The sequence below is a fragment of the Hemiscyllium ocellatum genome, chromosome 13 (genome assembly GCF_020745735.1).
Source record: "Hemiscyllium ocellatum isolate sHemOce1 chromosome 13, sHemOce1.pat.X.cur, whole genome shotgun sequence".
In the NCBI taxonomy this organism is placed as follows: Eukaryota; Metazoa; Chordata; class Chondrichthyes; order Orectolobiformes; family Hemiscylliidae; genus Hemiscyllium; species Hemiscyllium ocellatum.
This window is the reverse complement of record NC_083413.1, coordinates 38,302,769-38,320,579: the sequence shown is the minus strand read 5'-3', so window position 1 is coordinate 38,320,579 and position 17,811 is coordinate 38,302,769. Positions and strand designations below refer to the sequence as shown.

Below are 17,811 nucleotides of genomic sequence, written 5' to 3'. Positions count from 1 at the left end.
GGAGTAAAACCTCAGCTTCTCAGTCTATTCATATAACTGTAACATTTCATCAGCTCAAGTGACTTTTTTTTCCTGCAAGCACTATCTCTACACTAAAAGCTTTCATAGACTGCTTAAAGTGTGGGGCCCAGAATTGGTTCCAAGACTTCAGGTGTAGCTGAACTACAGTTTAGGCATAATCTGTCTAAACTTCATTTTGTATCTCTACCTGTTATAAAGCCCTAGGATGACATTTAGGTTGGTTAACCTGTCCTGCAACCTGTAAAATTTGTGCCACAATTACCTTAATGTCTCTCCTTTTTGCAACGCCAAAACAAATTGCCACTTAACATATACTGTACTGTCTCTCCATTGTAACCCGGTCCTCCAAGTCCAGTTTTACCTTCCCTACAACATATTATATTTAAAGATTTGTCTCATTTTCAAATTTAAGTCATGCTGTATATTTCCAACTCCAAATAAAAAACAGCAATGGACCTTGTGTCAAACCATGGAGTACATGATTGTACATATCCTCCTCAATCCTTCTTTCGAGAAACAACCATTTACCACTGTTGCCTACCCTTTAAACCAGTTTTCTATCCATACTGCTATTGCTTCCTTTGTCCCATAGACTGCAATTTTGCTAACAAACCAGATAACGAGGTGGTTTAATCAAATACAATATATGCATCAATTGCACTATTCTCAGCCAGCTTCTGTCAAGTTAGTCAAACACAATTTGCCTTGGATCTAGCTGTTCTTTACCTCCTATGCAAACGATTGTTAACCCATGAATAGATTTTCTAGACTTCTAGAAGTTTCTCCACCAATGTTAAACTGGTTTGTCATTAACAGGCTGATCACTCTCCTGTATTTTTGAACAAAGGAATAATATTTGCAATCCTCCAGACTTCTCTATCCAAGGAGAATGGGAAGATTGTAGCCAGCACCTCTGCAGTTCAAACCCATTCTTTGCTCAGCAATTGCATCCCATCAAGACAAGCGATTGATCCACTTAAGATACAACAAGCCTTTTATTTGTCTTTATCTCAACCAAACTTCCAACAGCTTCATCAGTATTAGCCAGCAAGCCTGTTCCTTCGTAGAACTAATAGACAGTATTTATAACCTCAGCCAAACCGCTTGCCACACCAAAACATTATCACCCTAATCAAGCTAACATCATCTCTGCAAGCGGTTTTATTGTTAATTTGCCAATATATCAGCTTTAGATCCCCACCTTTCTGGAGTAACCAATAGCCTGATGCATCCCTCCATTATTAAGTTGACTTCTGTTATACCAATGCCATCCTACTTCAACTTTTGTCTTGATCCAATTGTCTAACTCCTGTCAGGTGGAAAGCTGTGCCTTTGGGTCCCCCCTTACATGAATGTACCAATACTGTGTACAAACCATTTCCTTATCAAAGGTCACTCACTATTGTATTACATTTCACCATGCCAGTTTTTGACTCCAATTTCCTTCAATTAGATCTCTGCTGAATTAATATTAGTTGGGTATCCTCCAGTTGCGTACTTCAATTTCTGAAATATTCTTACTTCAGCCATAGCTCAGTAGATAACACACCAGTCCAAAAGGACTTGGAGTTAAAACTCCATTCAAAATCAAAAGGACAAAGTCCAAGGGTGGCTGAAATACTGTGACTGGGGGAATCCACTAGATAGAGGTGCTGTCTTTCAGATGAGAAGCGCTATTTACTCAGATGGATGTACAGGGTTTTATGGCATTATTCTGAAGATCAGGAGTTATCAATATTTATCCATCAATCATAAAAGTCACTTAATAAATGCAAGTCTTCTTCACTTATTGCTCAAGCTACCCCTAATTAATCATACCTTACTATTCAAGATATTTACCAACTATCATCCATTTGACTGATTAATTCACCAAGACTAGTTTCAGCTATAGCTTTAATCTTTGTTTCGAAAGGAAATCTATCATACTTTAGAAAATTCTCCTTCTCTGCTCTACCGTTATCAGCGTCACATTCAACATTCTGAAAAGAAAAAAAGGTTAGCAGTTATATAACAACTGTACAAAGTGGTTTTCAAACTGCTTCATAGTCATAACGTTGTTGAGGTTGTACTAAATAAAATGTGACAGCAAATTTGCGAAATCCCACCATCAGCAATGTGATAATTGTAAGGTAATATGTTTTGCTAATTCAGATTTAAGGATAACCACTGGCTGGGACACTGGGGATAACTACTAAACAAAAAAACCGCAAAGGACTGTGGATACTGGAAATCAGAAACAAAAACAGAAATAGTTGGAGAAACTCAGCAGGTTTGGCAGCATCTGTGGAGAGAAAGCAGAGTTCAAGTTTTGTGTACAGTGATGTTACTTCAGAGCTAACTGTAGTTTGGAAAAGGTTGGTTTACATCCTGAACAAGTTGTGGGAAGGGGGTGCAGGGGTGGGTAGAAGAAAACCATTGATGGAGATGCTGCCTAGGGAGAAAATTACAGTTGGATAGACAAGGGAATGGCTATTTGTCAGCCTGGGAATGGTGCTAATGGTGACTATTGGTAGCTGACGATGGGTTGTTAGTTGTTGCAGTCCATGTGATGAGAAGACCTAAAGTGTGGGGTTGGGGTAAGGAGATTGGAAAAGATGCTCAGATCCTAAAATTATTGAACTCAATATTGAGTCCTGACATCTGCTGGCTCCCCATGCAGCAAATGAGATGCTGTTCTTCCAGCTTGCATTGAACTTCACTGGAGCACTGCAGCAAGTTGGAGACAGACACACACCTACTTTTGAAGCGGCTGTGATAAGAAAAAAAAACCTGTTGTCCACCACTTGCTGTAATGTGCCTTTACAAAACGGGCTTGGAAAGGGATCGGAAAACTGTGAAGTGGAAAGAAAGAATTGTTCTGCAGTAAAAGGACAGGACAGTTCACCCTGAAATGCTTTCATTGAAACCTAGTTACAGGACTCCATTGGGGGGAGAATCTGCAAACATTGCAGTGACTTGCTAGGGAAAAGTATGCTCACAGGGCTCTTGGCAATACAGGATATGAATATTGCTATGGAAAAAAAAAAGACATTGTGAAGCTGTGTGTCTTACATTTAGACAGGTCAGAGAATGCCAAGCTTCAAACAAACAATCACAAGAATTTCCTACAGAAGAACATGGAGGTCCATTGTTTGGCACGTCAACCCTGAGCTGTCATGGAGAAAGCAATGGGGATCATTTGGGTCCACTCAAATTAGTAAAATATTCTCATTTCAGCACTTCTTAAAGGGATTAAATTCAATAAAACGGCAATCAAAATCTCACCTTCACATTTTTCTACATGTTGTCACTACTTAAACTAAACCCTGTCTCAGAAAGAACAAACTGGCCAAGGAAGTAAAGTTCACCTTGTACGCCCTCTTCTGGTTGGTCCAAATAATACTGAATTCAATCCCTCAAACAGAAGTCTGAGCTCTTATTGTACAGGACAATAAAATCACTATTGGATCCGTCAGATTTCAGAGCTTTACCTTCAAATGTACATGAAGTAGTAAAATCACTTCCATATTTTTGTCAAATTACAAACATAAAACAAGTTTATGCAAAATAGTAAGACAGGTTTTCTCAAGTACTAGGTGTTATTATGCAGAACTCTCAAAGCTTGACAACATCTCACTCCATAAATGTTCAGCAACATGAGAATTTCACATTATAAGTTTACAGCTCCTAATATATGGGTAGCCTTAATACCATAGCAAAAATACAGGTTCAAAATATTTTACTTTCTGAAGAACAGAATCACAGTGCTCTAATGGGAATTAAGTAAGGATCAAAAAAAATTACTCTATTAAAGTCTATTTGATGTTAATCCTTATAAAACTATAAGATTTATAACAACCAATACTAAGTGTACAAACTAGTCAATTTGGGTGGGCATGATGCAATACTCTATAGGAAAATGAAATACAAGAATGAACTAACAAATTCAGAACAAATAGAACATGGAGGTAATCATTTGGTATGTCTCAGACTACTCTTGAAAGTGAACCATTTTCTCCCTGTACTTTTGAGCACATTTGTGCCTACATGTGAACAAGGGGCTTAGTGTCATTAGAAAGAGTTCAAACTAAAATGAGAAGGGGATGGAAAAGGTAAACTATGGCAAAACAAAAAGACAGAATGGGAACTAAGAAAAGTTGTAGGCAGAGTATCCATGAATAACAATCACAGTGCTACAGTGCAAAATAATATGAATGACACCAAAAATGAGAAAAAGACCAGCATTAAACCTTTGTGATTTGGGTAAATATTGGACAAATCAAATCAGTAACAACAGTATAATATGGGAATTCCTAGAGTGCAAATGGGATGGTTTTCTGGATCAATATTTTGAGGAACTAACTGTAGAATAGGCCATCTTAGCCTGAACACTGAAATCAGAAATGAACAACTGGCATTCTAGCTGTAAGAGGCTCCTTGGGAAGGAGTGATCATAGTGAGATAGAATCACTCATTAAATGGAGAGCGACATGGTTCAGAGACTAGAGGAGCTTGAATCTAAATAGAAAGAAAGCTACGATTGTCTGAGGTGTGAGCTTATTGGGGAACATGATGAAGGATAGACAATAGCAAACAGTTCAGGAGTGCATGGAGGAACTGCACCAAATGTTTAATGCTGTCTGGCACAAAAACAAAAACATTAAAAAGGTGGCCAAACAGTAGCTAACAAAAGGAATTTAAAGTTAGTATTAGAGAACGGGACATGAAAATTGGCCAAAACTTAAAAGCTGAAAATGTGTTGCTGGAAAAGCGCAGCAGGTCAGGCAGCATCCAAGGAACAGGCAATTCGATGTTTCGGGCATAAGTCCTTCATCAGGAATGAGGAATTCCTCATTCCTGATGAAGGGCTTATGCCCGAAACGTCGAATTTCCTGTTCCTTGGATGCTGCCTGACCTGCTGCGCTTTCCCAGCAACACATTTTCAGCTCTGAGCTCCAGCATCTGCAGACCTCACTTTCTCCTCCAAAACTTAAAAGCAGCATACGTGAGAATTGGAAGCAGTTTAGATTTCAAAGGAGGGCATAGCGATTGACTTTGACCAGAAAAACACAGCACAAGAATAAGCTTATGAGAAATATACAGATCGAGTGTAAAAACTTCCAGAGGTAATGCGAAGACAGAAAAAAAAATGAAGACATGTGTAGGTCCCTTACATTCAGAAACAGGGTAAGTTATAATTGAGAACAAAAACATGGCAGTCTAATTAAATCCATATTTTGGTTCTCTCTTCACAAAAACTCACAAATAACATCCCAAAAGTATTGGAGAACACAGGGACCAGTGAGAGGGGGGAAATGAAGTAAATATGTATGAATAGAGAAATTGCATTGGGAAAATTGATGGGATTAAAGGCCAATAAATCCCCAGGACCCAATAATCTACATCTCAGAGGATATAATCTGGGATAATCTACATCCCAGAGGATATAAGGAAGTGGCCCTCAAAATAATGAAAGGTATTAGTAGTCATTTTTCGAGATTTTCTTGAAACTGAAACAATTCCTATTGATTGGATACTGGCTAATGTAACTCACTATATAAAAAAAACAAATGAGAGGAAAAGGGAAAGTAGGGGATTATAGATGGATTGGCCTGACATCAGTAGGAAGGAAAAAGCTAGAGGTCCCCCCCCGCCGCCCCCAAGAGATGTAATAGCAGACCACTTGGTAAACGGTGACAGGATCAGACATAATCAACATGAGCTTACAAAAGAGAAATCATCCCTGACAAATCTATTGGTTTTTTGAGGATGTAACTACTAGAGTTGCTAAGACTGAACCAATGAATGTGGTTTACTTGGACTTTCAAAAGGTTTTCAATAAAAGGTCTCACATAAGCGACTAACACGTAAAATTAGAGACCGTGGAACTAGGGGATTGTGTACTGATATTGATCGAGAATAGATTAGCAGACAGGAAACAAAGTAGGAACAAAGGCAGCTTTTTTCCAAGTGACAGACTGGTAGGGTACCACAGGGTCCAATGCTTTTCACAATATTAATGGTTTAGATGAGGGAACAAAATGCAATATCTCCAAGTTTGCAGACAATATAAAAAGGTGGGTGGGTGGATGAAGAGGATGCAGAGATGTTTCAGTGAGATTTGGACAATTTGAGTGAGTGGACAAATGCATGAAAGATGCAAAATAATGTGGATAAACGTGAGGTTATCCACACTGGTAGCAAAAGCAGGAAGACAGATGATCGGAATGGTGAAAGATTGGGAATTGGGTAGGTGCAATTGGGTAGGAGGAGTGTTCTCTTACAAAAGCCACTCAAGATAAACATAACAGATACTGATGGCAGTGAATGCGGCAAATAGATTTTGGCCTTCAATGTGAGATAATTGGAATACAGGAGCAGGGATATCTTGCTGCAATTGTATACAGCTTTAGAGAGACCATACATGGTGTATTGTATGCGATTTTGGTCTCCTTATCTGAAGGAGGATATTCTGGGTGCACTGGAAGTGAAATAAATGTTTACTAGACTCATTTCTGGAGTGACGAATCTGATGCATAATAACAGACTGGATTGGTTAGGCTGGAGTTAGGAAGAATGAGGGGATGATCTCAGATTCTAACAGGACTAGACAGGGTAAATGCCAAAAGGATGGCCCCACCAGGAAAGGCCAAAACACAATGTTTTCAAGAAGGAGATAGATATATTTCTTATGCCTAAAGGTTTCAAAGGAGATGGGGAACAAGTGGGCAGGGTTTCTGAGTTGGATGATCAGTCATGATTATATTGAATGGCAGAGCAGGGTTGTAGGGCTGAATGGCCCACTCCTGCTCCTATTTTCTGTATCTATATTTTGATTTGGTCACTCAGATCTGTTGAGCCATTTAATTAGATTTTGGCTGTTCTGCTTGCAACCACAAATCCACATTCCCACCTACCCCAATAACCTTTCATCACATTACCTAACACAAATCTACCCACACTTGGCTCAAAAATATTCAAAGACTCTTGAACTTTCTTCCTGAAAAAGTGGTTGAACCAAAGACTCAAGAACCTCAAAGAAAACATTTCACCTCATCTGTTTTTAAATGGGCAACTTCCTATTTTTAAGCACTGATCCCTAGTTCTCCATTCTTCTACAAGAAACGTTCTTTCTACATCCAATTTGTCAAAAGCCTCCAGGATCTTACGTTTCAATCATTTTGCCTCTTACCCATCCTTGCTTGTTCAACTTTTCCTCGTAAGACAATATACCATTTCGGGGATTTGTTCTGGTAAAGCTTCTCTGAATTACTTCCAATATATTTACATCTTTCTTTAAATAAAGATGATCAATATTGTATACAGTGCTCCAGATGTGGTCTTACAAAATGCCCTGTATAAATCAAACATAACTTCCCAACTCTTATAGTCAATTCCACTTGCAAAATCTGTTGACATTCTATCGACTTTCCCAATCACTTTCTGTTCCTGAATGTTAACCTTTTGTGCAAGAATGCCCTCACATTAGCCTAAACCTACCATCTGTGATCAACCACAAAATGTTAAAAAGCTAATATCAAATTTAAAGAAAAAAAGCGTATAACTGCAAAGCCAGGTAGAAGTTCAGAAGATTGTTTTCGATGTGCCAAAGAATTATTAATTTTAATAAGGGAAAAATAATACGAAAGAAACTAGCTAGGAATAAAAAAAAATGGTAAAAGTTTCCCTAAATATTAGAGCTAAAAGAGGGCCATGCCACAACAAGCTCTTCTCCAGCCTCAAGTGACAGTCCTGGATCCTGGAACTTGGCAGGCAGCAGAGTTAAATTTGATTCCCTACAGTATGGAAACAGGCCATTTGGCCCAACAAGTCCACATCGACCCTCCAAACAGTAACCCACCGAGACCCATTCCCACACATTTACCCCTGACTAATGCATCTAACACTATGGCCAATTCACCTGACCTGCACATCTTTGGATTGTGGGAGGAACTCGAGCACCTGGAGGGAACCCACACAGACATGGGGAGAATGTGCAAACTCCACACAAACTGTTACCGGAGGCTGGAATCGAACCCGGATCCCTGGCACTGAGGAAACAGTGCTAACCACTGGGCCACCGTACGATCCCAGTATAATTTAGAGTCATAAAGTACGTAAACAAATTCTTTGGTTCAACTGATCTCTGGATAAGTTGTCTTGACTCATGCTCTTTGCTGCAGAGAACAGTGTTAGTTCCTCCTCGCTATACTGTCCCCTCCATCATTGCATTCCTTTTATCTCACTGTATTTGAGTAGATTCCTGTAGTAGTGCAGCCATTTACCTCATCCACTCTGCAGCCTCACTCTCAACCAGACAAACTGAAAGAATCTCAAAGTTATTGAACAATTGCAAAGGTTGAAACTCTCGTGCTGCTGAATTCTGGGGCCTTTTACCTGCTTCACTCTCAGTCACACTCATCTGTCCATAAACACTGACCAAATCAGAAGCTCCTAAGAGGTATGACATCCTCCTGCAATGAATCCAGGTAGCTTATCCCCTCTGTGGTCCGCCACAGTATCTGCAGTTTAGCCTCAACTGATAAACTTTGAGTCAAAGCTGCTCGAATTTCAAATGTTGACTACTGGTATGTTTGCTCTGAACCAACCTGGCATCCAGGAGGTCCCACATGCTGCAGCTGTGACACATCACCTGTTCCACCATCCTTCATGTGTTCTAGCTATATATTTAATTTCATGAAATTATATTCACGTCCCCCGATATTTCTCTAGATATCATATCCTACTGCAGTCAGACCAAAAAGCACTGAGCCTCTTGGCCTACTCCTGATTCAATCATAGACCTGATCTTTGACAGTTAATCAATACTAGCATCAGAATTTATCATATTCTACCATAAGAAATTAGAAAATTATACCAGAGAAATATTGCACTTAGATTAGTGCTTCATATTGCTAACTCTGAGTGGTAGAAAATTAGCAGTTTTAGAAAATAATAGAGTTGAGAACAATGACTAAAATTCCATTATTTGTGGCCTCTGTAGAAAGAAAATTTTACTTCATTAACTTCTGGCTATCTCAGTTTCTGAGATTCAAGTCATATAGCAGATCATACCAATCTCAGTCTGGAGTTTCTAACAACCACAAGCCAATAACGGCCCTCAAGTTTCTAAGTAGAATCACATTATTTAAGTAACAGCTGTTAACTTCAAAAAAATCTGTCAGTTATTGACATTAACAAATCCCACAGCAGACTGACATTTAAACCATATGGTTTGGCACTTATTTAAAATAAATTGCCTGAAGAGAAACTTAATCTTCACAATAATGTATTGATCTTTAGTAAGAAATGATTTTGGAAGTGAAGTTAGCAATAAATGTCCAATGTAGCATGATAATTTATCGATAAACACACCAACTAAAAACTGAATTTTTGTCATAATGCCCACTGAATTTCAGAAGGCCATGACTGAAATTATTTTCAGTCCTACCCAAAATGAATAGGGGAGAAAATGACCACGGAAAAGGCATGCATTTATAAAGCATCTTCAATGTAGAAAACTTGTAAAGGTTCCAGGATAATAATGGGCCTGCTCAGGAGAATAGTTGTCTAACTAAGCCTGCAAGCAATGAAGGAGAAAAGCTGCATTGCGTTCATGGTGAATTATGTAATCTTTGTGATGGACAGCATACAGATTCAAGCAATTAAGAAATTTGACAAAGATGTCAGCCAAGGGAATCAAGTGGAAAAACCATGGCTGGTTAGAGTCATGCTTAGCGTAAAGGAAGATAGTTGTTTTTGTTGGAGATCAGTCATCTCAGTTCCAGAACATCACTACAGGAGTTTCTCAGGATTTGGAGATGCTGGTGTTGGACTAGGGTATACAAAGTTAAAAATCACAACACCAGGTTATAGCCCAACAGGTTTAATTGGAAGCACTAGCTTTCAGAGCACTGCTCCTTCATCAGGTGTTCGTGGACCTCAGGGTTGTGTCCTGGGCCCAACCACTTTCAACTGTTTCATCAATAACCTTCTCACCATCACAAAGTCTGAAATTGGGGTGCTCTCTGATGATTGGGCAATGCTCAGCACCATTGACAACTCTTCAGATACTGATGCAGTTGGCACAGAAATACTGGAAAACCTGGGCAGCATCAAGGTTTGAGTTGGTAAATGGCAAGAACATTCACACTACTTAAATGCCAGAAAAAGATGATCTCCAACAACAAAAAGTTTAATCACCTCCTGTTGCCATTTAATAGCATGACCATCACTGAACCTCAGTACCAGTATAACAGGCAGCTGCAAGGTTTGTAGCTCAGGTTGAGGTTTAGGGTATAGGTTTGCTCGCTAAGCTGTAGGTTTGATATCCAGATGTTTCATTACCTGGCTAGGTAACATCAGTGGCGACCTCCAAGTGAAGCAACGCTGTTATCTCCTGCAGTGTGTCACTGTTGACCTGAAACTTTGCTGAACCAGCCATTTAAATACTATGGTTATAAGAGCAGGCAGAAGCTGGAAACTCTGGAATGAGTAAATCATCTTCTGACTCCTCAGCACCTGTTCACCAATCATAAGCCTAGGAAGCTGGGGCGTAGTGGTAATGTAGTAATAACTTCTGAGAATGTGGGTTTGAATCCTGCCATAACTGGTTGCGTAATGTGAATTCCATACAAAAAAAAAATCTGGAATTTGAAAAACAAAAGCTAGAGTAAGGGTGACCATGCAACCATTGTCTATTGTTATTAAAACCCATCTGGTTCATTAATGCCCCTATGGGAAGGGAATCTGCCACCATCCTTACCAGGTCTGACCTACATGGTGATTCCAGACCTACAGCAATATGCCCAAGTCTTAACACGGCACTTAGGAACGGGCAATAAATGCTGGTCTAGCCAGTGAGGTCTACATCTCATGAACATACCAAATTAAAGTCAGGAATGAGCTGGAATACGTTTGGCTTCCTTTGATAAGTGCACCACCAATAACACTGAAGAAACACGACAAATCATCCAAAAAAGAAAACACCATGCTTGATTGGCACCCTATTCATCATTTTAAGCATTCATTCCCTCCACCACTAGTACACAGTAGGTGAAAGAGAGTGTGTACCATCCACAAGATGCATTGCAGCAACACACTAAATTCCATATTTGTTACTTCTATTGCCATGACGAGTCGGACAGCAGGCAGGCAGATGAGAAACTCACAATCTGTAAAGTTCTTTCCAAACCTCTCACCATCGTGACGCTAAGATATATACAAATGACCTTCATCATTGCTGGGTCAATATCATGGAACACCTTCCCATTCAGCACTGTGGAGAACCTAAATGGACTGCAGCAGTTCAAGAAAACAGGTCAGCACTGTCTTTTCAAGGGCAATTATGGGTTTAAAAAAAAACAATGCTGGCTTTGATAACATCAGCCCCTTCTCAGGAGCAAATAAAACAATTCTATTTCAGTTACTTCCTGGTAAGAAAAGACTCAACATTGCAAGTGAAACCCTTTGTCTCAGCATATTGCATAAAGTAGAAAGATTGCACAAACTAGTTAGTAAAACAAACAATGATTTTGATTTGTAAGGGGAACAACCACATTTACCTGACTTTCATTAGTTATTTCAATTCGCTAAAATTATTTAACATGTAGGAAGCATTTCTTATAAAGTATCGCATGTTAAATGGAATTTATAATACGAAAACATGTATTTTTTTTTCCCCAGGGACAAACTTCATTATCCAAAAGTGGAGCTATAATCAGTTTGCAGTTTAACAGAATTTATTACATGACAAATGAAGGTGACCCACATGAGATTTAGAGTACTATGTAAAAATGTAAAATACATTCATCAAGTTGGGAATGCTGGGTTGCTACAGCAGAATCTAATTGCACTGAAAGGTGGTGTATAAAAGCATGGAGGTTAAATGCTTTCTTTTAAGGGAACATAATGATCTGACTGCATTGTGCTAAAATGACTGATGTGCAGACAGAATAACATTTAGTCTCTAATGGGTAAAAGCTTGGAACAAAATAACCTGCTGTTAGTCACACATTGGAAATAAATTCAACTTAAAGAATGCATTTCAGTTCAGTTTCACTAAAAGCACAACATTTCAAGTCATAAAAAGGTACTGTGAAAAATTGCTCAACCATTACATCTATTAATTTATACATTAGGATTGCTGTGACCTAGTGAAAATGCCTGCCCATTTCTAGAAATGCATGATTTGACTTCCATTGGCTCAGTGCGACATGATGCAGCATGGAATCAAATAGACCAGGAAAAGCTTGGTCCCAGTTTCCAACAGAAAAACAACTTGCATTTGCAGAGTGCCATTCACATAGAAAATCATTGCTGTGATTTTTGATCTGTGAAATGCAATGCAATCAAAACTAGGCATGAATACAAATGAAAAGAAACTGGAAAAGGACATCAGATGAGGACTTGAAACAAACGGCTGAATAATGGCCTGAATCTAATGGTTAAAGAAGTCTTTGCAAACTTAGCTGAAGAATTGTTATGAGGGTACTTACAGTATTCCTGAGTTGGGTGGGCTGGGAAAAAAGAAAATACAAGGTAATGGAAAACTCCAGTTACTACCAGTAGCTACTGAGAACAGCAGCTTTGTAGTTTTCAAAACAGGACAGAATGGAGTTGATACAAGTTCAATTCTTCCTTCACTCCCTGCACCAGGGAACAGCTTCTGCTCACACTCTTCCAAATGTTTGCATACAAATGAGTCCTCAAAATAAGCCAACCATAAGTCAATGAGATATGGGAGCAGAATTAGGCCATTCAACTCATCAAGTCTGCTACACCATTCAATCACAGCCGATATATTTCTCAACCCTGTTCTCCTGCTTTCTATCTCCTTTATCCCCCTACCAATCAAGAATCTATCTAGCTGTCTTAAATATACTCAATAATTTGGACTTTGCGACAATGAGTTGCAGATTAACCAACCTCTGGCTGAAGAAATTCCTCCTTATCTCTGTTCTAAAGCCTTGCCCCTTCACTGATTCTTGGCTCCTAGTGTCTCCAACGAGTGGAAACATTTTCCAAGTCCCCCCCAACCAGGCATCTCAGTATTCTGTAAGTTTCAATCAGAACTCCCTTCATCCTTCTAAACTCGTACAGGTACAGAGTCCTTAATCGCTCTTCATATGGCAAGCCCTTCATTCCTGGGATCATTCTTGTAAAGCTCCTCTGGAGTGCCTCCAATGTCGGTACATCCTTCCTTACATAAGGGCCCAACACTTATCACAATATTCCAAATCCAGTCCGACCACAGCCTTACACAGCCTCAGCAATACATTGCTGTTTTCATGTTCAAATCCTCTCGAAATAAATGCTAACATTGCATTGGACTTCCTAAACACCAAGTGAACCTTAAAATGCTGAACCAGGACTCCCAAGTCCCTTTGTGCCTCAGATGTTCGAAGCCTTTCCCTATGTAGAAACACCGAAGGAACTCTAGCCTAGGATGAGTCACTGTCTACACAAGGCAAAACAAGAAGAAATCAAAGCAAAGAGATATTTCTATTTACCCTAAAATAATTATTTTAGCCCTTAATAACTTGATTTTTAATAATTTAAACCCATGGGAAAAAATTAATGCTATTTAATTACAAAGAGGATATGTCTATTTTCTCATCATTCTTTTCTGCCTTAATAGATCTTTGCAAAATTGAATATATTCTACTTTTCAAGCCCCATTTTCCTAAAATTGAACACATTTGAATCTTTGCTGAATGTTGGGTGGACTGGCAATGCTAAATTGCCTGTATTGTCCAGGGATGCGTAGGTTAGGTGGATTGGCCATCGAAAATGCAGGTTACTGCAATAGAGTAGGGGGTGAGCCTGGGTGGGATGCTCTTCAGAGGCTCGGTACAAACCTGATGGATTGAAAGGCTTGTTTCTGCACCGTAGGGAGTCTAGGATTCTGAATGGGAATATTCTTGGTTGATTGTAGTTTTCAGTTCCATTCAGGACTCTACAGATAATGAAGCAGTCCATGCACAGGTGCAGCAAGACCTGGACAAAGTTATGACTTGCGTTGAATTAGCAAGTAACATGCATGACACACAAGTGCCAGGTAATGACCATCTCCAAAGACCAAAAAAAGTATTTATATACTATCATCATGGAATCTCTTATTAGATTAGATTAGATTAGATTACTTAACGGTGTGGAAACAGGCCCTTTGGCCCAACAAGTCCACACCGACCTGCCGAAGCGCAACCCACCCATACCCCTACATTTACCCCTTACCTAACACTACGGGCAATTTAGCATGGCCAATTCACCTGACCTGCACATCTTTGGACTATGGGAGGAAACCGGAGCACCCGGAGGAAATCCACGCAGACACGGGGAGAATGTGCAAACTCCACACAGTAAGTCGCCTGAGTCGGGAATTGAACCCGGGTCTCAGGCGCTGTGAGGCAGCAGTGCTAACCACTGTGCCACCGTGCCGCCCACTATGATCAGTGGTAACCCGCAGGATGCTGATGCTAAACTGAACTGGACCAGCCACATAAATTCTGCGGCTGCAAGGGAAGGTCAGAAACTAAAAATCTTGAAGCAAGTAATTGACATCCTAACTTGCCAAAGGCTGTTCAGTACCTACAAGGCACAAGTTAGGAGTATGAAAAAATGCTCCCTTCTTGCCTGAATGCGTGCAGTTCTACCAGTCATCGAGCTCAACACCATCCAGGACAAAGCAGCCCATGTGAAGAGGACTCTATGCTCTTTCATATTACCTCTCTCTGTACAGAGTTAATAACATAGATCATCTGCAAAAACCCCATAAGACTCTTCCAAAAACACTTTCCAAACCTGTGACCTCTACAACCCAGAAGAGTAACAGACATCAGGCAATATCATCACCTCCAAGTTCACCTCCAAGCCATCAACATCCCAGAGTTTCCTGTCAATGGTAAATCTCAACTAGACTAATCATTTAAAAAACTATGAGAAGAGGTCAGACAATAAGAACTATGCAGCAAGTAACTCACCTTCCACTTCCCAAAGCTTGTCCACCATTTATAAGACAAGAGAAAGTGACGTCTGCAGATGCTGGAGATCAGAATCGAAGGATGTGGTGCTGGAAAAGCACAACCAGTCAGGCAGCATCCGAGGAGCAGAAGAGTCAACAGAATTTACAAATCATATCAAGAGTGTGATGTAATACTCCCCACTTGCTTGAATGGGTGCAGTTCCAACACACAAGCTTGACTCCATCAAAAAACAAAGCTACCTGCTTGTTTGATAGCAGCAGAGAATGTACTCTCTCATTGACGCTCGTAGCAGCAGAGAATGTACCATCTACAAGATGCACTGCAGAAATTCAAAAAAATTACCAAGCTTCCTTAGAGTGTCTTCCTAAGTCATGACCACTACCATCCAGAAGGACAAGAGCAATCGATATATGGGAACATCACAACCTGCAACTTCTCCTCCTAGCCAACCACAATCTTGATTCAGAAACATAATCACCAACCTTTCAGTGGCACTGGGTCAAAATCTGAAAATTCCTTCCCTCACAGCACTGTGGGGGCACCTACACCACCTGGACTGCAAGTGGTTCAAGGCAGCAAGTCACCATATGCTCCTGAGCAAATGAAGATTTTAAGTCAAATGTTGGCCTTGTCAGAGAAACTCACATGCCAGGAACAAATAGACACATTAAAACTGGGGCAGACATCAAGCCACATCCCAGCAACAATCTTTGCATGATGTATTGTATTTATAGTCACAGAATTTCATTGCAAAAGGGTGCAAGAGAAGCTCAAGCTATCCATCCAAATACTCTGCTGCACAAAAGACTTCAATGAAATAATACAAGGCGGTTACACCTATAATATTCTTTACAAATACACTCTGCAACGCATTGTTTTTGATTACACAATTACTGAACAGTTAACAGTATAACATGGATGTACATTTGCTCACTGAGCTGGAAGGTTAATTTTCAAACATTTCATCACCATACTAGGTAACATAATCAGTGAGCCTCTGATGAAGTACTGGTGTTATGATCCGCTTTTTATTTGTGTGTTTAGGTTTCCTTGGGTTAGTGATGTCAGAAGGTGGTAAATGGGGTCCAAGTCAACGTGTTTGTTGATAAAGTTCCAGTTGGAATACTATGCTTCTAGGAATTCTTGAGAGTGTCTCTGTTTGACTTGTCCTAGGATGGATGTGTTTGTCCCAGTCGAAGAGGTGTCCTTCCTTATCTGTATGTAAGGATACTAGTGAGAGAGGGTCATGTCATTTTGTGGCTAGTTGATGTTCATGTATCCTGGTGGTTAGATTTCTGCCTGTTTGTTCAATGTAGTGTTTGTTACAGTCCTTGCACGGTACTTTGTAAATGACATGAATTTTGCTTGTTGTCTGTATAGGGTCTTTCAAGTTTGTTAGCTGCTGTTTTAGTGTGTCAATGGGTTTGTGGACTACCATGATGCCAAAAGGTCCGAGAAGTCCGGCAGTCATTTCCGAGATGCCTTTGATGTAGGAGGGAGTGGTTAGGGTTTCTGGACGCATTTTGTCTGCTTGTTTGGGTTTGTTGCTGAGAAATCAGCTGACTGTGTTCATTGGGTACCCATTCTTTTTTAATACACTGTATAGGTGATTTCCTCTGCTCTGCGTAGTTCCTCTGTGCTGCAGTGTGTGTTAGGTCATTGAAATAAATGTTCTGATGCAGCTTCATTTGTGGATGTTGGGATGATTGTTTCTACAGTTCAATATTTGGTCCCTATGTTTTCCTGTAGACGCTGGTTTGAAGATACCCATTGGCTATTCGCTCTACTGTGACATCTCGGAATGGCAGTTTGTTGTTGTTTTCCTCCTCTTTAGTGAATGTTATGTCAGTAAGGGCATTATTGATAGTCTTGAAACTTTTCTCTAATTTGTTACATTTAGTGATGACAAAAATGTCATCTATGTAGCGGACTCAAAGTTTGGGTTGGATGGTTGGTAGATCTGTTTGTTTGAGTCTCTGCATTACTGCCTCTGCTAAGAACCCCGATATTAAACACTGCATTGGACAAACAGGCAGAAATCTAGCCATCAGGATACATGAACATCAACTAGCCACAAAATGATATGACCCTCTCTCACTAATATCCTTACATACAGATTGGGACAACACATCCATCCTAGGGCAGGCTAAACAGAGATAAGTGTGAGAATTCCTAGAAGCATGGCATTCCAATCAGAACTCTATCAACACACAGAGTTGGACCACATTTACCACCACCTGAGAAAAAGAGCAGGGAAATGATATCACCAGAGAAAATGACATCACCAACCTAAAGAAACCCAAACATATAAATAGTAAGCAGGAATCATCGGCAGTGCTTGATCCTGAACTGAAGATATTACCTAGTGTGGTGACGAAATATCTGAAAATGAACCTTCCAGCTCAGCAAGCAAACCTACATTCATCGTTCAAGGATTTCATTAAAACCTGTTCCTCATCATTGACACAATTACCAAATTGGCAAATGACAACTCTTATTTTCTTTTTAAGTGATCCCTTAACTGTGTCTATTTGTGAGGATTACAATCTAAAGAAGATTGGGTTTAAATCAGAGATTTTCAGGCGATTTAAAGAAGGTTTAGATCACCTTGTGGTTTAGCTTCATTTTGCTATAGGTAGTATATTGTTAATTTCTATTTAAGTTTAACCTTGGTGTCTGATATCTGTTATTCTAAGTCTGGTTTGGAACAATTGGGCAATTTTGAGGGGCATTGAATGTGTTAATTTCACTGTGTTGTGAATCCAATGTTAGCAAGGCTGATTTGGTCTGGTTTACAAACCCATGTTATAATAACATCAACTGAATT

The 17,811-nt window shown here is 39.7% G+C and overlaps 1 protein-coding gene across 1 annotated transcript in view; it reads right to left on the bottom strand.

The window, feature by feature from the left end:
* The window catches only part of zgc:153039 (uncharacterized protein LOC767698 homolog), a 107,446-nt gene that overhangs the window by 66,248 nt on the left and 23,387 nt on the right, over positions 1-17,811 (bottom strand). The window lies entirely within an intron of this gene.